Genomic DNA, 22577 nt, shown 5'->3' on the forward strand with positions numbered 1-22577 from the left:
ATCTCCATCGTGACTGTCACCTACTGCTGGTGTCAAACAGCAAAGGCTTTTGGGTTGTGGGGGACATAGATGTCACCACTCTAAAACACAGTTACCTTCTCACTGCAAATTCTTCTTTCTGTCTGCGTGTGTGTGTGTATCCCTTCATGGTGGAGGAACCTCCCCTTGCTCTTCACGCAGAACAAACTTGGATTCAATCTAGTTTTTGGCTTTAGATTAAAAAACAACAATGAAAAAGCATTTTAATTGAACTTTGTTGTTCTTCTTCCACCCAGGTACTTTCCCCTTTCTTTTAATCCTCACCAAAATCTGGCTTGTGTTTTGGGCAACCATGAGGTTGCTGACCTGACTTAGTGAATGTCTCCAAAGTGCCTTCAAAATAAGCAACATTTCAAGAAGTCTTGGGTAGCTCTGGTTTACAGAGGAATTGGGACAAGAGGAAATGACCTCAAGTTGCGCCAGGAGAGGTTCAGATATCAGGATACATGCCTTTACTGAAAGAGTGGTGAAGCATTGGAACCCAAGGAAGTGGTGGAGTCTCCATCCCTGAAGGCATTCAAAAAACGTGTAGATGTGGCACTTCAGGACATGGTTTAGTAGGCACGGTGGTGTTGGGCTGATGGTTGGACTTGATGATCTTGGAGGTCTTTTCCAGCCTTAATTATTCTGTGCCAGATGTAGGACAGTCAGGGGTTTACAGGTGAGCTGATGTGGAGCAACTGAATTAGAAATCCATCGCGGGGGGGTAAATGTCTTGCTTCATATGATGTGAGCTTGAGAAATAAAAGGAAGAGCCTTGCTTTAACTCTAGAACAACAAAAGTGTTTAGGGATGTAGCAATGGGAGGTCACAAAATGCACAGAAATGTGTGGAACTGTTTCCCTCACCGTGCATTTCTGTATCTGTGTGAATTTAGGCCAAGAAGTGCTCCATTGACTTCAGAATTTTGCGCTAATTAGAAAATCATAGAGTCACTAAGGCTGGAAAAGACCTCTAAGACCATCCAGTCCAATCACCAACCCTACCCCACCGTGCCTACTAAACCATGTGCCACAGCTACACTTTTTTTTTAACACCTCCAAGGATGGGGACTCCTCCACTTCCCTGGGCAGCCTCTCCCAGTGCTTCACGACTCTTTGAGTAAAGCCGTTTTCCTAACATCCAATCTAAACCTCCCCTGGTGCAACTTGAGGCCATTTCTTCTCATCCTATCACTTGCTACTTGGGAGAAGTGGCCTTACACTTCTGGGACTGCAAATGCAGAACGAAGCTCCATCAAATGTGTTATTAAGCTAAACTGCACTGCACATTTTGTGGTACGTTCATGTGCATGTTTGTTCAGAATTGTTCTTCAGAAGAAGCACGTGATATTATTCAAAAGATAACACATACTTGGTTTATATTCCCTTAAGATGGAAGATCTGTCTTCAGAGGATCATGAATAAAACATGACGATGCCTCATAGCAGGTATTAAGGAAAATATAAAAGAGTCTTTGGAATGATCTTTCCCTCTGGCATCTTCACTCAAGTTCCGCAGTCACGGATTCAAAGGAGATTTTGTGGAAAGGAGGGGCAAGATGCAGGACTTGATATGGCTTCCCCAAGGATCAGGGCTTCTAGATCTGAGAACCGAACATTAATCTCTTTAATTCCAGCTCAACACTTCACTATGAGGTCATTTTTCTGTTTGATTAATGTACACAATGCCTTTAATTCCTCTAAAGCCATACTGCTACGTATGCATTGAAGAATCCTCCTGCAGGTCCTCGTTTGCGTTTCTAGGAGCCTTTTACTGTCCTAAACACTTTTTTGCTTGAACTTGGAATACAAGGATGTATTCCTTAGCCTGGGTTGGTCTTACTCTTGATATGTATTAACAGGCTGCCCAGGGAGGGGGTTGAGTCACCTTCCCTGGAGGGGTTTAAGGGACGGGTGGACGAGGTGCTGAGGGACATGGTTTAGTGATTGATGGGAATGGCTGGACTCAATGATCCGGTGGGTCTTTTCCAACCTGATGATTCTATGATCGTCAGGGCTGCTGTATTGGTAGTGTTCCTTGGAGAACATTGTTTTTGACAAGAACAAGGAGATCTTGGTGGAAAAATGAGCTAAAATGCTGATATTGTGTAGGTACAACTCTAACGATGGCAACATCATTCATAGTTTTCGTATAACAATGAGTAAAGTGCTGTGTTCTGAAGCTCAGTTTCCTAAAGATAGGAAAGCAAAAACAGGACACAGTGGGCGTTTATCAGCTCTTCTGTCCCAAAAAGTGTTTTGAACCCTTGAGCAATTTCAGCCACATTTGAGGAACTTCAATCTCTTCAAATCCGGCAAGTTCTGTGAAAATGCCATGAGATGATGGGAGGGCTGGAGCATCTCTTCTCTGAGGACAGGCTGAGAGAGTTGGGGTTGAAGAGAGTTGGAGAAGAGAAGGCTGCGAGGAGAACTTGGAGCAGCTTCCAGTGCCTGAAGGGGCTCCAGAAAAGCTGGAGAGGGACTTTTTCCGAGGGCCTGGAGGGGTGGGATGAGGGGGAATGGTTGGAAGATTTAGATTAGACATTAGGAAGAAATTCTTCCCAAGGAGGGTGGTGAAGCCCTGGCACAGGTTGCCCAGAGATGTTGTGGCTGCCCCATCCCTGGAGGTGTTCAAGACCAGGTTGGATGGGGCTTTGAGCAACCTGATCCAGTAGGAGGTGTCGCTGCCCATGGGCAGGGGCTTAGAACTGGATGATCTTTAAGGTCCCTTTCAACCCATTCTATGATTCTATGAAAACTGAGTAGAAGGGAGACTAAGTGGAGAGATCATAAGACTTCCCAGGACTGATAGAATCATAGAATAGAATCATAGAATAGAATCATAGAATAACCAGGTTGGAAGAGACCCACCAGATCATTGAGTCCATGATGCCAACTCCTTGGCTGAGGTCATGGTGTTACCAAAGCCTCATGTGTGCTACTGGGCGGTCGTTTCTCCCCTCTGCTGCATTCACCCCTACCGATGAGCTCATCTCTGTTCACTCAGAAGCACACGCTGCCTCCTTTTACAGGCATCAGCGGATTTACCGGCAGCACCTCACACATCTGAACCACTGTGTAAATGCTGTCAGCACCCCAGGCCTGGAGACCTGCAGGTATCTCATGCATCACGTTGCAAACTGTGAAATCGAAGATTTAGCCCCACTTTAATGCTTCGGCACTGTAAGCTGCAGAACTGATGTAGCTCAGCATACTAATGAGGGAGGTACTTACCGTTAAGCGCCGTGCCATCCCAGCATTGAAACCTTCCTGGGAAGCTGGTCTTCCTCTCCAGTTGAGCCTTGCAGGGTCCTTGGCAAACAACCAGCTAAAGCACAACGCGTGGTGGCAGGAGAAAGCTCAACTTGATGACTTTCAGAGAAACAGCGCAGAAAAAGGGGTTCAAAAAAGCATGTAGATGTGGCACTTTGAGTTATGATTTAGTAGGCACAGTGGTGTTGGGCTGACAGTTGAACTTGATGATCTTAGAGGTCTTTTCCAACCTCTATTATTCAATGAAAATGAAGTCTTCTATATAATTTATAAAAGACCTTAAGTAAGGAAGGAGAAGGGATTGATGGGGAACTGGTAGCTCTTCTTGGGGAGGAAGTGAAGATGAAACTGAGAAGACACTTAAGCTGGTGGGTTACCACAGGGATAAAAGTGAGATACTAACAGCTTGTGGTATTAATTGGGGACAGCAAAAAATGCTGGTGTCTTCATGTGGAGAACCCCTTATCCAGCACTGTCTGTTTGTGTCACATTCATCCGTTAATTTTAATTGGAAAGTAGCAATGTGAGTGAAAGGGTCATTTTTAACCTTCACTCCGCTTGGTAGCAAAGCGTATGGAGCTAAAAAATGGTATTGTTGTTACCTGGAAACATGGAATGGAAAGGAAAGGAGAAGAAAGACGGCTTTATAAAGACAGGACTTCAAATCCCAGTGGGTTTGTCAGGTATGGTTGGACTCAATGATCCCGTGGGTCTCTTCCAACCTGGCGATTCTATGATTCTATGATCTTTAGGGGTTCACTGGAAAGGAGGTATCATTTATGGTCCTCAAATTTGTCATCTGGGCAGTTTAAATTCTCTGTCTAGAAAGAGGCTGGGGAACCGTTGGGAGGATTGTGCTTGCAAGGATGGCTTCCACGAGGAGGGACTGAGCTCCCCATCCAAGAGGGTGTGGTGGTTTCTGTGAATTGCAGTAATTTCACCCTGGCCCCTGGAGGCTGTCCAGCTTCAGAATACAAACCTCTGAATGATGTGTGATGCGGTAGCCGAATTACTTCAAACCAAAGTCCTCTCCTGAATATCCATCTTCTTGATGTGGATGGAGGGCCTGCAAGTGTTAAGATTGTTTTAGTTTAGATGCCCTGAGCTGCGGAGCATGCTTCTAAAATCCCAAACACACAAGTTCTGCTCTAATTGCTTGACATCTCCACATCTCGCGTTTATATCTCAGGGATGATCTTGATTTGTTTCCACCGAAAACGTGAAATTCCTGCTGAACCACACGGTGCAGAACTTGGAGCATCGCGTTGACTCAGTGTTGAATGGGATCCTAAAGAGTTTTAAGAGCTTGATGTGAAATTATAGCAAACATGAGCTATTGGCAACCAACCTCCAAATCTAAATCCTCTGTGGGTGCAATACTCTGCAATTATAGCAGCTTTCCCGGGTCAGGAAACAAACGCCGCCGCTGCTGTATTCCTGTGTATGATATTTATGACACACAATGTTATCTTTGTCATTGTTACGTATGCTTTTATGTAGTGCAATGAGGGTGGGGCTGAGGTTAATGGTAATGTTAATCGTTTTGGTGTTCCTAATTTAGCCTCTGAATGCCGTCGTTCAGTAGGGAGCGAGTAACAAAAAAAAAAATTCATGCTATTGTGCTGCTATCACATCTGCGGTGCAGGGAGGTGGCTGCAGCAAAGCCTCAGTCGCCCAAGTCTCGGATTTACCCACTGGAAAGCTCTCTCACTTAAGCTTTGGTGTCTTCTCTCAGGCTGAGGGTGTTGGGGTTGTTCAGCCTGGAGAAGAGAAGATTCTGGGGAGACCTTATAACCGCCTTCCAGTACCAGAAGGGTCTACAAGAAAGCCAAGGAGGGACTTTTAATCCCTCCTCCTGGGTTTAAATCAGATGGGGGAGGATTTAGATGAGACATTAGGAAGAAATTCTTCACAATGAGGATGGGGAGGGATGAGGTGCTTTCAGGTAGTTGTAGAAAGGAAGAAGAGAGGTTGTAGAGAGGAGGGTGCTGGCCTCTTCTCTCAAGTGACAGGGGACAGGACGAGAGGGAATGGCCTCAAGCTCCACCAGGGGAGGTTCAAACTGGGCATCAGGAAAAAAATTTTCACAGAAAGGGTCATTGGGCACTGGCAGAGGCTGCCCAGGGAGGGGGTTGAGTCACCTTCCCTGGAGGGGTTTAAGGCACGGGTGGACGAGGTACTGAGGAACATGGTTTAGTGATAGATGGGAATGGTTGGACTCAATGATCCAGTGATCCTTTCCAACCTAGTGATTCTGTGATCGGGTCCTGCTGCTGCAGGTGCATCTCCTGGGACCCGTCTGCTGTAGCCTTTGTCAGTGGGGAAGTTCAGTTACTGGGTTTCTCAGTACAAGAAAGACATTGAGGGGCTGGAGCGTGTCCAGAGAAGGGGAACAGAGCTGAAGAAGGGGCTGGAGAACAAATGTTAAGAGGAGAAACTGAGGGAACTGAGGCTGTTTAGTCTGGACAAGAAGAGGCTTTGAGGAGACCTCGTTGGTCTCTGCAGCTCCCTGAAAGGAGGTTGTAGCGAGGTGGGTGTTGGTCTCTTCTCCCAGATGACAAGCAATAGGATGAGAGGAAATGCCCTCACATTGCACCAGGGGAGGTTTAGATTGGATATTAGAAGATGTTTCTTTACTGAAAGAGTGGTGAAGCACTAGGAGAGGCTGCCCAGGGCAGTGGTGGAGTCTCTGTCCCTGGAGGTGTTAAAAAACCTGCAGCAATGGCACTTTGGGACATAGGCACGGTGGTGTTGGGCTGACGGTTGGACTTGATGTTCTTAGAGATCTTTTCCAACCTCGGTGGTTCCATTATTCTACAATTCTATCTTCTTAATAGGTTGAAATGGGTCTTCTTGGACCAATTTAAAATTAAAAAGATATTGAGTACCAATTTCTTTTAATATAAACTGAAGTGTCACAGCCATCTTCTTTGAGCAGTGCAGAAAAATACAAGCAGGATTAAACTTCTTTATTTTGAATTATGTACTCAGGTCATAAATAGAAACTTCTTTGCTAAAGTCTATTTGTTTTTGCTGCAACCAGACCGAAGCGGATGTGCTGGAAGCACCAGAGCTGGCTTCATTTCATAAGACAACACTTCTGAGGGTGTCCTTCACGTTGTACTTCCGTAGTTCAGGACTCCAAGTCTTTCACCAAACTGAGCAGCGTCCCGCGGGGCCACAGCCATCCTGGGATGGTGAATTGAATGACTTAAGTATCTTTTTTTGGGCTGATTTGTGACTGTAGCCTTAATTTATTGCCTTCTCTGTAAACCACAGATATGTTTGTTATTCTCAATTACATGGTGAAAAAAAAGGGGGGAGCTTTATTTGGATTTTTAAGTCATTCTTTCTCTTTGCCTTGGCATTTTGTGTAATGAAGTCCTTTTACGAGGACTGTGGAGAGGGCTTCTCAGCAGGACACGGGATAGACAGCAGTGGTGCAAGCCCAAGGAAAGACAGGAACAGAGGTTTTATGCCTTCCTGGAAGCCAGTGAGTGCAACCTTCACCCGAATCAGATTTGCACATTGAATATTTTAAAGTTGTAGCTTTTTTTCACCCTAGAATCATGGAATGCTGTGGGTTGGAAGGGTCCGTAAAGCTCATCCAATTCCAACCCCCTGCCATGGGCAGGGACACCTCCCACTGGATCAGGGGTTCCAAGCCCCATCCAACCTGGCCTTGAACACCTCCAGGGATGGGGCAGCCACAACTTCTCTGGGCAACCTGGGCCAGGACCTCCCCACTCTCACAGGAAAACATTGCTTCCAAAGATCTCATCTCAATCTCCCCTCTTTCAGCTTAAAACTGTTCCCCCTCATCCTATCCCTGCACTCCCTGATCAAGAGCCCCTCCCCAGCTTTCCTGGAGCCCCTTTCAGTACTGGAAGCTGCTCTGAGGTCTCCCCAGAGCCTTCTCTTCCCCAGGCTGAAGAAGCCCAACTTTCTCAGCCTGGCCTTGTACAGGAGGTTCTCCCATCCTTGGATTATTTTTCTGGCTTTCCTATCTAGAAACCCTCGTATCTGAAATTTAAACTACCAACAGGAGTTGGAGTTCATTTTCTCTTTCAAAAAAATATCCTCATGATGGGCACATTGTAATTCGATGACGATGGACACCGTACACACGTACCTTGATTCAGCAACAAGCCTTGTTTGTCATTTAACACAACTTTCAAATGTTGGCACTGCAGTTTCCCTGCAGCTACAACAGTTTCTGTGTTCTAGTTAACTTAGTCTGCTTGATGAAATTTTCATTTTCAGTATCTGCAACCCAAATCCAATATGGATTTTAGTGGTAAAATACTTCCAAGAAATTTAGCAAGTGGTGTTTCATCTTGGTTTCCAATCTTCTGTATTGGAGGAGAAAGCTGTGTTTTACCTGGGTGGTTTCCCTAAGTTTCTAGCAGTTTTCCAGTACTGAAAGTGGCTCCTGGAAAGCTGAGAAGGGGCTCTTGATCAGGGAGTGCAGGGCTAGGACGAAGAGGAACGGTTTGAAGATGCACAAGGGGACATTGAGACAAGATCTTAAGAAGAAATGTTTTCCTGTGAGGTTGGGGGGGCCCTGGCCCAGGTTGCTCAGAGAAGTCGCGGCTGCCCCATCCCTGGAGGTGTTCAAGGCCAGGTTGGATGGGGCTTGGAGCAACCTGATCCAGTGGGAGGTGTCCCTCCCCGTGGTTGGAACTGGATGAGCTTTAAGGTTCTTCCCTTCAAACCCAAACCATTCTATGACTCTATGATGCTTGCATGTAGCTCTCTCTGGTCTAGGTGGTGATGTTACACATCTCAAAGCTGTCTGTACTCGTGGTGCCCTTTGATGTTCTCATCCTCTGAAGTCTGAAGGCTTTTGTGTAGCATTCACCAAAGGCTGCAACGTGCAGGGCTCCTGGCACTGTGGCGTTTCCAGTCATCACGCAGTTAATCGCTCGGTTGCAGCTCGAGGAAAAGCGAAACCCTTTGCTCATAAAATGGGTGGAAAAGGAATTAAGTTTTGCATAAATCAAGAGATTTACGCAGCGGCGTGGTGGTGTCGCTGGAAAAATTCACGGGGACCTCAATGATAATGGGGACAGCACCCAGCAGCGTGGGCTGGTGTTTAAAAACAAAAAGGTCTGCTGTTGGTTTGATTTGGACGTTAGGGAAAATGATGTGGGCAGAGGCAGTGGTGGAGTTTATGCTGCTGTATCAGAAAAGCTTCTAAAAGGTCTCGCTGAATAGTGATCACACGGGAGATAAAATGATAAAACACCCACGGGTTCCCTCGTGAAGGGTGGTAAACTGGATTTGTGGGCTTTGAAGGAGCTGCTGGGGAGGAGTCATCAGGAAGACGAAGTGGGAAGTCCAGGATTACTGCTCGGATGTTTGCTGATGCCAAACAGGCTTGCGAGATGTGTGGCGGTGCCTGGAAAAGCTCTGAGCGCCGACGCTGGGTACGGCGCAAACATCCACGAATTGGTTAAAAGAAACCAAACCCTTTGGTGCTTAAACTAATTCTGCAGGCAGAAGAGGTGGAGATGCCAAAACTGGGAGGAGCTTTGATACCTGGCAATGAAAAGCTGCTTCCTGAGTCGGAAGCTGGAAGGATGGATCCTGTAGGTCAGAGTAACATGGGGACTCTGGCTTTCCGATCGCTGACTGCGTTCCCTTCTCGCTGGGTGATATTTATTGTTTCACTGGGGTTATGACTTCCTCGTCGGCGCACGGGGGTGTGGGAGGGTGAAGGAAATGACACTTGCTTGCTTTGCAGGAGGTTTTGAAGATCTGCAGATGAAAAGGCTGGCTCTGAGAGCTTAGGTGTTACCGGAGACGGTAGAAATAACGCGCTTCAGAGACAATTCTTGCAGGTACGTCCAGTGAAGTAACCTGAAACCTGGCATTCAGGGTGCGGCAGAGGAAGATTGCAATCCAGCCAGTTGGAAGATTGCAATCCAGCCAGTTTGGCTTTGTAACGTAACTCACCGTGGAAAAGGGCCTGTTGCTTCTTTGACTGCTTTTTTTTCTTCATTTGCAGCAGCTCAGTAGTTTCGGGTGCTCCCAAGCTCTTGCTCCTGCGCGCTGGGAGCTGGAGGTAGCTGTGCTTTGTTTGCACGCTTGCCTCCAGAGCCCCGTTTCCCTTCACAGTCACAATCAAGCAGGAAACGGGTTTCTTGTCCGCTGAGCCAGCCCCGTTTTCCCCACAGCGAACGCTCCCTCCTTGCTTTCTCCCAGAGTCCTGCTGGCCAAGTCTCCAGCTCTGCTCAATTGTCCACGCAGTTCTTCTGGAGCTACATCGAGCCGACGCTTTCGGTCACTCACCTGGCTCTGCACGATGCTCCTTGTGGGTTTTCCTACCTGACACCCCCCAAAAAGTCAAGCCCACTTGCCTGCTTCTTTTCATATCATTGTACAAAATGTGGCTGTCACACCCACGAGCTTCCTTTTAGGTTTTGCCTGGTGCTGGACTCCGTGCGCCTTGAATAAAGCATTTTATGCTGGGACGTGGCAGCGACAGCCTTTCCTCCTGGCATGACCAGAGTCTCAATGTGACATTCTGAGCTGTAAAACACTCCCTGACAAAAGCTGGTGTTGTTCAGGGAGCAGCATAAATAACCGAGGGGATTTTTCTTTCTTTTTTTCCCTAGAAGAATAACATCTCCAGGGCTGGCTGGGCAGGCGAGAGGTTTGCATGCACAGAGCTGGGGGAAAAGTGTTGTAGCATGGAGGTGAATCTCATGAAAGGGGGGACGTCAGGTTGTTATCCAGAGGGTTTTCAACATCATGGCCCTGGGATGTCTCTTAAATGAGGTGTTAGGACCTCTGTTCTCTTCTATACCTGTTTTTACACAGAATAAATAATTCTGTCCTCCCAATTTTTGTGTGTTTGTAGCATGACAGGCTGACTTGGTGGCCCAGGCTTTAATTGCTGATGGGATGCCTGGGAAGACAAGGCTCGTAGGTTGGTTCGGGTGGTTCGATAAGACCTCAGGAAATATTCAGTGCAATGTCCTGCTCCAAGCTGGATCAGCTGTGGGACTGAACCAGGCTGCTTTCAGGGCTTTATAGAATCATAGAATGATTTGGGTTGGAAGAGACCTGAAAGATCACCCAGTTCCAACCCCTCTGCCACGGGCAGGGGCACCTCCCACTGGATGAGGATGCTCAAAGCCAAGTGGAATATTGTTGAAGAAGCTACCAAAAGTTTAGGTTAGCAGTTGAGTGAAATTTCGTAGAATTGTAGAATCATTAAGGTTGGAAAAGGCCTCTAAGATCATCCAGTCCAGCCATCAGCCCAACACTACTGTGCCTGCTAAGCGATGCCCAAAAATGCCTCATATACAGATTCTTCTAATGCTTCCAGGCATGGAGACCCCACCACTTCCCTGGGCAGCCTCTTCCAGTGTTTCACCCCTCTTTCAGTAAAGAAATTTTCCCTAATATCCAATTTAACCCTGCCCTGGTGCGGTTTGAAGCCTTTTCCTCTCATCCCATTGCTTCAATTTAAAGCCACCCCCCACTCATCCTATCACTCCAGACCCTTGGAAAAAGTCCCTCCCCAGCTTTCCTGGAGCTCTTTCAGGGACTCGAAGCTGCTCTATGGTCCCCCTGGAGCCTCTCTTCTCCAGGCTGAACAACCCCAACTATCTCAGCCTGTCCTCAGAGCAGAGATGCTCCAGCCTTTGCATCATCTTCATGGCCTCCTCTGGACCCGTTCCAACAGTTCCATCTCCTTCTTCTGTTGGAGATTCCAGAACTGGACGCGGGACTCCAGGTGAGGTCTCACAAGTATAGAGGAGAGGGGAACAATTCCCTCCCTTGCCTTTCTGGCCACGCTGCTTTTGATGCAGCCCAGGACGTGGTTGGCCTTCTGGGCTGTCAGTGCACACTGTCGGCTCATGTCAAGCTTCTCATCAACCAGCGTTCTCTGTGCAGACATCACCACATGCTTTAGTTGTGCAACCATATGGACATCTGAATGCACCGTATGCGAGCGCTCCCAGTTACTCCTTCTGGAGGGGACTCTACACCACCACATCCTTTCTCTGCGGCACAGTCACCGCTCCCACACCGACACAAGAACGATTTCGCAGCTTTATCCCACACGTTCATTTGATTGGCAGAAGCCAGTTCAATGGACTCACAGAAAGGCGAGGGGAGGAATGGGCTGAGAACAAGGCGGCTGCTTCCCTCCCAACGGCAGAAAGCAGCACGCGCCAACCATGAGCTGCTTTTGTTTTAAGTCTCAAAAAGAAATCCACAAGCGCCGGCTCCAGGACTCAAAACCATCAGTGGAAGTGACAGGGTTAAAAAACAATCTGCATCTTTGCTAGAAAACAAAGCGTGTCTTTGCTAAAACCCAGACTTTGTGGGATTTCAATCCTATAAAGAGGCTTTTTGAAAACAGGTAATGTAGGTAAGAACATTTCAACCCAAAGCAAATCCCAGAAGCGAAAGCCTCCTCTGATGCTGTTGGGAGGTCAAGGACTATTAAGCATCCAAAAAAGGTGTAGGTGATGTGATAGGACACGAAGGGATGGTGCATGGGTGCGGGCTGAGGAGATCTCGGTCTGCACCACCCTGGTGGGTTCCCAAGCCCTGGAGGAGCTTTCAGAGAGGAAAGACAAGCAGCCCCGACAGTCGAGCAGTAACCAGTGGCAACTGTGCTTAATCCAGCCCAGAGACAACCCTGCCAGGCTCATTCATACCCAGCTCACGTGTTAAACACGGTCTGTGCGGGGCCACTGCTACAGCACAGGGGTTTTTTCTGGTTTAAGCTTAGTTTTAGAACAGTTTTTTTTTAATAATAACCATATTTAAATCAGTTTTTTAAAAGATGCAGTTTTTAATAGGTGAGATTGGGGTCAGCTTCAGCCCGAAGGATGCACTAAAGCGTCTTCCTCTGCACACTCACTGTACAAAATACCTTTATTTCAGTGCTTTATTTCCCTAGCACTGGAGAAATGACCAAGAAAGAAGCGGCTCTAGTGCTGACACTCTTGAATTTTTGAAAGAATTCCACGAAAGAACAGAAGAATCGCATTGAAAAGGATGAAATCAGCAGTTGCTTTGCCCCATATCAGGTCCCAGCACTGAAAAGCCACCTAAGTGACAAAATGATGCTGGTATCCCATCACCTATTGGGTGCACTGACAGCAAGAATGTAAAACCTAGAAATAAGAACTAAAATACATGTTTTTTTCTGAAGTTTCAGAAGGGATGAGTTACCAGACACATGGGCTACGGACCTGAGAGGAAATCCTCCTGGCTTGAGTCAGAAATGGTGTGGCCAGCAGGAGCAGGGAAGGGATCAAGCCCCTGGACTTGGCACTGGTGAGGCCACATCTCAAATCCTGGCTTCAGTTTTGGACCCCTCAATCCAAGAAGGACATTGAATAGCTGGAGCATGTCCAGAGAAGGGAACGGAACTGGGGAAGGATCTGGAGAACAAGGGTTATGGGGCACAGCTGAGGGAACTGGGGCTGTTTAGCCTGAGCAAGAGGAGGCTGAAGGGAGACCTCATTGCTCTCTCTACAGCTCCCGGAAAGGAGGATGCAGAGAGATGGGTATTGGTCTCTTTTCCCAAGTAATAGGTGATAGGACAAGAGGGGATGACCCTGGGCTGTGTCAGGGGAAATTTAGCTTGGACATTAGGAAAAATTTCTTCACAGAAAGGGTTATCAAGCCCTGGCAGAGGTTGCCTAGGGGGGTGGTTGAGTCCCCATCCCTGGAGGAGTTTAAAAGGCAGGTAGATGAGGTGCTTGGGGACATGATTTAGTAGTAGACAGGTGCATTTGGAGTTGATGATCTCTAAAGTCTTTTCCAACCTAATGATTCTATGATTTTATAAGAGGAGAACAAGGTACCCGGTGAATGAGTCCTAGATTTGGTCATATGGGCCACAAAAATTGCTTGCTTTTAGTGGTTTTTTCAAGTATTTACTCATATTTCTTTGTCATCGGATGCTGTGCTGGAGTGAAACCACCCGTGACCTCCCATTAGTAGATGATATGGCTATGGGTAGCCCTCAAGGTGGCACGCCCAGCGGGAACCAAGCTTGCCTTCTGTCTCTATTGCTAGTGACACTCCCAGATGTTCCAGAGCAATGACTTCTGGTTTATACCGATCTATCAGGAACTGTTCCTTTAGCCACATTGTGCAACGGGGATCATACGTGGGGAGATGGTGGAGTCACCATCCCTGGAGGTGTTTAGAAGACAGGTAGATGAGGTGCTTAGGGATATGATTTAGTAGTGGACAGGCATGGTTGGGCTTGAGGGTCTCAGAGGTCTTTTCCAGCCTAAGGATTCTATGATTCTGTGATCCCACATGTGTTTTATAAAAGCAAAAGAGGGTTTAGGGTGTTGTGTTGGAAAATCAAAGCCCTGTTTGGGGGAACTTGCGGTCTGACAATCCAGTTGGACAAGCTCACCTTTCACTGCGATTTAAATATACTCTACCAGAATTTTAATCGTGCCAGTCTCCATAACTACGTTTTAACCCTTTAGGATCATGCAGGGTTTCTGAGCCAACGTCACTCTCCTGTTTCAGTGACACAGCCTCAGAGGAAAAGAACAGCTCTCAATGCGTGCATATCACCCTCTCACTCATCCAAAAAGCTTTTACAGTTGCGATGTGTCGTTTGGGATAATCCCAAATGTTCCTGCACAGCTCAAGGAGGTCTTTTCCTCCCCACCTGCCTTCTTGAAGCTTCCTCGTCCTGCATGGCCTCTGAGCACAGTTTTTATCCTTATTCAGCCCAGAAGTTCCCCTGCATCTTTGAGCTCAGCTGTGTGATTTCCATAATGTCTTGGCACTGGAGTTGTGTTTTCTTGTGCTCAACTTTTGCTGGCACTTATGTGCTCAAAGGCACAGCAGTTTCCTGAATAAATTCAGCAAGAATGAACAGCATATTCTGCCTGTCTGCTCTGGTGTCCAGCTCTGCAGCCGTCAGAACAGGAAGGACATGGACCTGTTGGGGCTAGAGAAGGGCCACAAAAATGATCAAAGGCCTGGAACACCTTCCCTGTGAAGAGAGACTGGGAGCTGGGGTTGTTCAGCCCAGAAAACCCCTGCCCATGGGAGGGAGTGTGGAACTGGATGATCTTAAAGTCTCTTCCAACCCAAACCATTCTCTGATTCTAAGAAAAGAGAAGATTCCAAGGAGACCTCATTGCAGCCTTTCAATACTTAAAGGGGGCTGATAAGAAAGATGAGGAGAAGCTTCTTAGCAGGGCCTGTCGTGATAGGACAAGGGGTAATGGTTTTAAACTAAAAAGGATAAGTTTAAACTAGATATTAGGAAGACATTTTTCATGCTGAGGGTAGTGAAACACTGGCCCAGGTTGCCCAGAGAGGTGGGGGACACCCCATCCCTGGAAACATTCAAGGTCAGGTTGGCTGGGGCTCTGAGCAACCTGATGGAGTTGAAGACATCCCTGCTCCTGCAGCGGGGTGGGACTGGATGATCTTCATGATTTTTTCTAATCCAAACCATTCTATGACTCTGATATAGAGTGAACTTCCAGTTTATTGCGTACATCAACTTTGGAGAAATCAGGCAAGAAGTCCCTGAAAAAAAAATCATTATCTCATTTATTAGAAGGAAAATAAGATAAATAATCCACCAATGCTTCAAGAATCAGAGATAGAGAAGACATTGTCTCAATTTTCATAGAATAGTAGTGATTTGGGTTGGATGCGACCTTAAAGATCATCCAGTTCCAACCCCCCTGTTTTGTTATGGTACTGTGGGAACACAAGTGCAGTCAGTCCCGGCTGGAGCTGCTGCAAAACCCGAGCCCTGGAAATGCTGGAAGCTTTGCTGCGGATTTTCCTGTAAGCAGAGTCAGACCCTCTGCATACGCTTGCTCGTAGATGATTATTCCACCACCAGAGAAAGTTTCTGCAGCAAAGCTTTCATTTGAATAGTCAAGGTTTAGGATGGTAAAGAAAATACAGATAGGGTAGGGTAAAACAATTTGGTTCGATTAGTGCTGCAGGCCAGTAGTGGAAATAGAAAAAGCAAATTAATCTTCTTTTTCCCAGGAGAATCTTACCTGGAGCACGTACCTTCCCTAAGAGGTGGCAGATGGATTTCTTTGGTTTTTCTTAGGCTTGTGAGAAGTCTGGGATTTGGGGACAAGCAGCCATGTATCTCAAGAGTTAGATTTAGATCATAGAATCATTCAGGTTGGAAAACACCTCTAAGATCATCCAGTTCAACCATCGGCCCAACACCCTGTGCCTAATAGACCATGTCCCAAGTGCCATGGCCACTCATTTTTTTGACTGCCTTAATAAAGCCTTTTGCAGCTGATGCTGCTGGTGGGCTGGACCCATCAACACGCAGGGTCTTCTGATGCTCTCCTGGACACTGGTATCTGGAAGGAGTTTCACTGTAGTGGGCAGACTGCATCTTGGCTGCAGTTGGGCTTTGAGGCAACACCAAGCTCCTGCTCTTGCCCCAGTGCTTCCTGCTGCCACGCCTGGGAGATCATCTCAGGCACCAAGTGCTGACCAAGGCCAGGCTGGATGGAGCTTTGAGCCACCTGGTCCAGTGGGAGGTGACCCTGCCCATGACAAGGGGGTTGGAACTGGATGAGCTTTAAGGTTCCTTCCAACTCAAACCATTCTATCCTATCATATGATCATATGATCTGGAGAAACAGGTTTCGCTTCCGTACTGCCTGATGCAGCACAGAACATGATCTGTGATGGGGGAAAAGCCATATTTAGCCCTGCCAGAGAAACCTCTTCTATTCAAATCAGCTGTTTGATCCATCACCCTCGTGCTCCCTGCACACCCTCCCTCCTTGGCTTTTTCTGGTGGATGGAGCAGGAGTCTCTGAGTTGGCTTTCTACAGGTAGGAATTTCTTCTGGTGATGAACACGGGGCAGCCTAGCCTGGTGGACACAATGTGGAGAGCTGCACCAGCTGCTTAAAGCCATGTCTGGTCCAGCACTTGATGTAGTTGCTGCCAGTCATTGTATTTACATCTTCGAGACTCCCCTGCTGTGAATTTTTACTTTTAAAGCTTCAGTAATGAATAGTATCAAACAAAATCATCAAAATTTGCCTACAGGAAAGGTGGGGAGGAGCTCTTGATCAGGGAGTGCAGGGATAGGATGAGGAGGAACATTTTTAAGCTGAAAGAGGGGAAATTGAGGTGAGATCTTAGGAAAAAATGTTTTTCTGTGAGGGTGGTGAGGCCCTGGCCCAGGTTGCCCAGGGAAGTCGTGGCTGCCCCATCCCTGGAGGTGTTCAAGGCCAGGTTGGATGGGGCTTTGAGTAACTGGATCCAGTAGGAAGTGTCCCTGCCCACAGCAGGGGGTTGGAACTGGATGAGCTTTAAGGTTTTCTCCAACCCAAACTCTTCCATGATTCTATGAGATCACGCTAGCTACGGTAGGAACGCTGTATCTGTGTGGGGAGGCAGTCCTGGTTGGAGGCTTGCTTCACTTGTGTGATGCACCTGAGCAAATCTGAACTGAAAATGTGTGGTTTTAATGTAAAACCTAAACTCAGCCATTTAAGGTGGCGTTTTGTGTTTTTAAACAAAGAATACGGTGATGAGAGAGAGAGCTTCCAGAGAACCGAATTGCTTATTTTTCTGCTGGAGCAGGGTGCCTACTAACGGAATAAAACAGAGATCCCTGAAGAAAACCAAGCTGTCTTCCATTCCATTGTCTAAAGACTGTGGGCGATCACTGTGATGGATTAAAGCGAAGCCCCAGAGCTGCACACAACATCTGGCACCACAGCTCAGTCAAAGACCTCTTCCACGAGAAGGTCTCGTCCATGACTTTTGGCTCCAGTTTCCATTCCAATATGTCCAAAGGTTACAACATTCCCATGGTAGGACTCCTTGTGTGACGTTGCGGGAATCTTGCCACCACCATGATGAGTTCTGCAGGTTTTGTCCTGCTGTCCCCTCTACTCCCAAACATCAAAAACTCTTGCAGGAAAGAAGTTGGGTCTGGGGTCTTTGACTGTTTGGGGGAACTTGAGTGGTACAGACCAGGACGTGGCTCCTCCAGGGCTGCATCTCCAGAAACTTGCTCTGTAGCCCCTTTGTAATGTCATAACACCCTTACCAGATGCTTAATGCTTTCAAACCTTATGTGTGTGGAGATTGGTGCCATAACTCTTCTGACCCTTTGAGTCCCCATGGACTTCAGACATGTTTGGGGGTGATGTGGGTCTGTAACAGAGCTAAGCTTATTCTTCAGTGCAAAGTGCTGAGCAATCCCTTAGAACTAAAACCTTCTATTTGCGGAGTGCAAAGGGTTGACCCCTTGCCTTTTTGGAGTTACTGTGAGGGCAACCCCCAGTATTTGTGGGTGGATGTTGTTTTAAGCCATTTATAAACAAATAGAACCAAGTAAAAGTCTTGATAGTTCCTTGCTCTGTATAAAATTGAGTGGATTTATTTGTAAACAGTTTGACAGCAAATCTAAAATCAGAGCCTGACAGTCAAGCCTGGAGGTGAAACTCTTCCATGAACGCGCTGAAGTGGTGCAGCTTCAGTGCCAGAAGGGAAAACTCTTTTCTTTTCAATCTCTGCTTCTGTGGTTTAATTTTCCCCTCCTGTTCAGCTTTCCTTTGCATTAAAAGTCAGTACAAGAAAGATTTTGAGCTGCTGGAGCATGTCCAGAGGAGAGCAACAGAGCTTGTGAAGCGTCTGGAGAACAAGTCTTATGATGAGCAGCTAAGGGACCTGGAGTTGTTTAGTCTGGAGAAAAGGAGGCTTAGGGGAGACCTCATTGCTCTCTAAAACTGCCTTAGAAGTTGTTGGAGGTTGTAGAGAGGTGGGTGCTGGTCTCCTCTCCCAAGTAACAAGTGATAGGATGAGAGGTAGTGATCTCAAGGTACAGCAGGAGAGGTTTAAACTGGGTATTAGCAAAAGTTTCTTTACTGAAAGAGTGGCGAAACTTTGGAAGGGGCTGCCAGGGCGGTGGTGGAGTCTCCATCCCTGGAGGTGTTCAAAGAACATGTAGATGTGGCGCTTCAGGACATGGTTTAGTGGGCACGTTGGTATTGTGTTACTGGTTGGACTTGATGATCTTAGAGGTTTTTTTCAACTTTAATGATTCCATGAAATGCATTATTCTTCAGTGTCCAGTCTGATAAGGGCTTTTTTGATGCTGGATCAGAGCAGGACTGGGTTGGTGTGCCTGGAGATGTCCTGGAGGTGTCCCGGTGACTGGTAGTAAATCTCACGATGCAAACCACTGCCTCTTATAGAGCCCAACAGCCCTGAGCCCAGCAAAAAAGATGCTGGGGAATAGAAGTGTTAATGACGGCCACAAAGGAGCTCTTGCTTTTTGAGCAGCGTGACTTGCTGTAGCTCTGAACTTGTGACCCAGAGAAGAAAAGCACAATATTCCAGCTACAACAATGTTGTATTTATATCCAAAGCTCAGAAATCCGTCTGTGCAGAGGAATGAAGAACATCCCATCACTGTCTGATGCGATGATACCATTTTTAGAAATCTGGCTGGAGCTTTTTCTTGGGTTGCTTCCTGAAGGGTCGCTTGGTGTCTCTGCCCCAGCTCCATCGCTTTTGTGCATGGAAATCACAGCTGAAACCACTGTTCAACTTTTATCACACAAGCCCCATTGTGTGCGTTTGCCTTAAAAACACTCCTGGCTGCCTTTGAATGGATAAAGTTTGTCCCTGTGACTCAACAGTCTTCGGGATGGGGTTTGGTGAAATGATGGGCAGGAAAACCATGGTGCTGGAACGCTTCCAGAGAAGAAAAATGAAGTGAAGGGTCTGGAGTACAGGAGCTATGGGAGTGGCTGAAGGACTTGGGACTGTTTAACATGGAGAAGAGGAGGCTGAGAGGAGACCTCATCGCTTTCTGCAGCTCCCTGAAAGGAGGTTGTAGTGAGGTGGAGGTTGATCTCTTCTCCCAAGTGACAGGCACAGGATGAGAGGAAGCAGCCTCAAGTTGCGCCAGGGGAGGTTTAGATTGGATATTAAATATTTCTTTACTGAAAGAGTGGTGAAGCATTGGAAGAGGCTGCCCAGGGAAGTGATGGAGTCTCCATCCCTGGAGGTGCTTAAAACCCTGTAGCCATGGCACTTGGGGACATGGTTTAGTAGGCACGGTGGTGTTGGGCTGATGGTTGGACTGGATGATCTTAGAGGTCTATTCTAGCATTCATGATCTGGCAAACAAACTGCATGATGGACATGTGGGATTCTATCCCTCTGCTCTTCTCTCCCCCTCTCTACTCTGCCCTTATAAGACCTTGCTTGGACTCCTGCATTCAATTCTGGACTTCTCAGCAGAGGAAGGACATGGAGCTGTTGGAGCAAGTCAACAGGAGGCCACTGAGATGATCTGAGGGCTGGAGCACCTCCCATAAGAGGACAGGCTGAGAGAGTTGGAGTTGTTCTGCCTGGAAAAGAGAAGGCTCTGGGTAGACCTTAGAGCAGTTTCCAGTACGAAAAGGAAAAGCTGTGAAGGAGCTCTTGATCAGGGGGTGCAGGGATAGGATGAGGAGGAACATTTTTAAGCTGAAAGGTGGGAAATTGAGGTGAGATCTTAGGAAAAAATGTTTTTCTGTGAGGGTGGTGAGGCCCTGGCCCAGGTTGCCCAGGGAAGTTGTGGCTGCCCCATCCCTGGAGGTGTTCAAGGCCAGGTTGGATGGGGCTTTGAGGAACTGATCCAGAGGGAAGTGTCCCTGCCCATGGAAGGGGTTGGAACTGGATGGGCTTTAAGGTCCCTTCCCAACCAAAATTTTATATTATTTGATGATTTTTTTCCCCCCAATCTTGGGGAAAATAGAAATGCCAGCTCACTGCATTCATCCCCACACAGAATGTACAGGATACAGCCAACCTTCTGCAGACAAACTGGCTCTTGTCTCCATTGTGCTGCTCAAGATCTCGTGTTGCACCTTCCAAGCTTCTCCTAGCTAACCTGGGCTGCACAGACAACAACCGCATCGTGTGGATAGGCTCTTTTCCCCCTTCATAAGTATGTTTATTTGTTAGGGAAGTCAAAAGAGGAAGAGAAATAAAAAGGTTGCAAGCGTTTTACTGGGTTAGAAATGAGACCCCAGTGCCTGGGCTGCGTGTTGCCTTGTGTACGGTGTGTTCAGCAGCTCCAGCGTCCCTGGCACGGAGCTCAGGAAGACTAAAGTGCCCTCCCAAGATGTTCTCAGGTAGGCTCAGAACTTGTTTACCTCTTTACTTACATCCATATCAGCCCATATGGCGATATTTGACTATCAAATCACTGATGAACACCTCTCGCACACGGTTGTGCATCTGCTGGCTTCCTGGGATGTGGCTCCTGGGATCGGTGGCCACCTCTGCATCCCTGAGGTTCTTTTTTTTTCCCATCAATATCACTCCAATTTGTAGAGGAGGCCTCTTTTGAAACAGTTTGCCCTGGCTCTTTGCGTCTTGAGTATCTTTAAGAAACAGCAAGACTTAAATTTTGCAGGAGAAGATTAGTAGGTGCTCCAGGCTGTGCTGCTGCGCTGGGACCTGGACATGAGCCCTGCAACCCATCCATGGGAGCAGAGCCAGAAGGTAGCTTGGAAAAGGTGTGGGGATGATTGCTCCACACGCATGAAGAGAGGATGAGGAAAGGAAAGCAGAAAGATTTGTTGAGGGAAATGGTCTTGTTATGCACAGCATGTTTTCTTTACGTATTTGTTTTCCCCGCCTCGTTCAAGATGCTTAATTGGGTTTTGAAGATATGAACCCAGCTGGTTTATCTCGGGGTGTGTTGTTGCCACAGACTCTTATCAGTCGTGTCAGAACCATTCAAACAAAAACCTTTCAACGTAAACTTGTGTTCAGGGTTCCTGTGTTTAGCCAGGGTTTGGTATCAGCAGTGTTTTGATTCAGGGTGGAATAGGTCCACAATTAATGCAGCTACAGGAAAACTGATTGGGGTTTGTGCTCTCTAATAAATTATTTTGGGGGGTGGATGTCCTGGGGTGGTTTAGTACTGATGGGTGGAGGGTAGAAATGTTAGTGAGGATGCATGAAAGCACCGACACTAAAGTTAAGGGGACAGCATATTGGAATCTTAGAATCAGTCCTGGAGTCCTCAGCACAGGACACGGATCTGTTGGGGTGAGGCCAGAGGAGGCCACGGAGATGATCTGAGAGCTGCAGCACCTCCCATATGAGGACAGGTTGAGAGAATTGGGCTTCTTCAGCCTGGAGAAGACTCTGGGGAGACCTCAGAGCAGCTTCCAGTACTGAAAGGGACTCCAGGAAAGCTGGGGAGGGGCTCTTGATCAGAGAATGCAGGGATAGGATGAGGGGGAATGTTTTTAAGCTGAAAGAGGGGAGATTGAGATGAGATCTTAGGAAGAAATGTTTTCCTGTGAAGGTGGTGAAGCCCTGGCCCAGGTTGCCCAGCGAAATTGTGGCTGCCCCATCCCTGGAGGTGTTCAGGGCCAGGTTGGATGGAGCTTTGAGCAACCTGATCCAGTGGGAGGTGTCCCTGCCCATGGCAGGGGGTTGGTACTGGATGATCTTGGTAGCAACTGGATGATCTTTAAGGTTCTTTCTAACCAAAACCATTTTATGATTCTCTGACTCTGTGAATCATTTAGGTTGGAAAAGACCTTTAAGATCATCTAGTCCAGGTGTAAAATGAGTTGCCTTGAGTAGAAGCATAGGAAAGCTTTACCTTCAGAAATCTACCAGCTTGCTGAGCTGTCAGGGCAGCAGCGGGATGCTTTGACTGCTCCTTTAGCTTTAACTTACCTTTTGCTGGGATGAAAGGAAACATCAGCGAGCACAACTGCTAGAACTGCTGGTGTTTGTTGCTGTCGTGGCACTGCCAGTGCAGTAAATAGGCAGGGAGAGTAAAAAGGCTGGATTTTTTAAATGCATTTTTATAAGAAGGGAGATAACGATTGGATGCTGTCCCATTTTCAGCCCAGGAATTGTTTGCCAGCCTTGAATTACAGGAATTGCTGTGACGAGTTAAGCTCCGCGCCTTGTGCCACGAACTGGGAGCTGGCAGGGGCTGGGGCTGGGGCAGCTTCACAAGCCGGGACCCCGCGTTGTGCTCCCATTATAAACAAATGAACGGTCTGGGATGGAAACAAAACCACACTGGGTTTATACTTTAAGGGGAGCTAAAACAGTGAAGAACAACTTTCTCGGATTTAGTTTTTCTTGCTCTTTTCCCTTCTTAGCAGCAGGAACTCTTCTGACTGACGATGCAACCAACTCCTAGTTTGTATTTTCGCTTTTTGATTTTATTTTTTTCATAGAATCATGGAATGGTTTGCGTCGGAAGGGAACTTAAAGCCCGTCCAGTTCCA

At 47.2% G+C, this 22577-nt stretch overlaps 1 protein-coding gene across 2 annotated transcripts in view; it reads left to right on the forward strand.

The window, feature by feature from the left end:
- PTPRA (protein tyrosine phosphatase receptor type A) overlaps window positions 1-22577 on the forward strand; it is a 147138-nt gene that overhangs the window by 40671 nt on the left and 83890 nt on the right. The window contains exon 1 of one of the 2 annotated variants that reach the window (XM_069856631.1): window positions 9117-9135. The exons of the other annotated variant lie outside the window; for it this stretch is intronic. The gene's annotated coding sequence lies outside the window, so the exon portion shown is untranslated. Of the gene's footprint in view, window positions 1-9116; window positions 9136-22577 lie in introns of those variants that run through there. 2 annotated transcript variants of the gene reach the window in all.

Source organism: Phaenicophaeus curvirostris, chromosome 4 (assembly GCF_032191515.1).
Source record: "Phaenicophaeus curvirostris isolate KB17595 chromosome 4, BPBGC_Pcur_1.0, whole genome shotgun sequence".
Classification (NCBI taxonomy): Eukaryota; Metazoa; Chordata; class Aves; order Cuculiformes; family Cuculidae; genus Phaenicophaeus; species Phaenicophaeus curvirostris.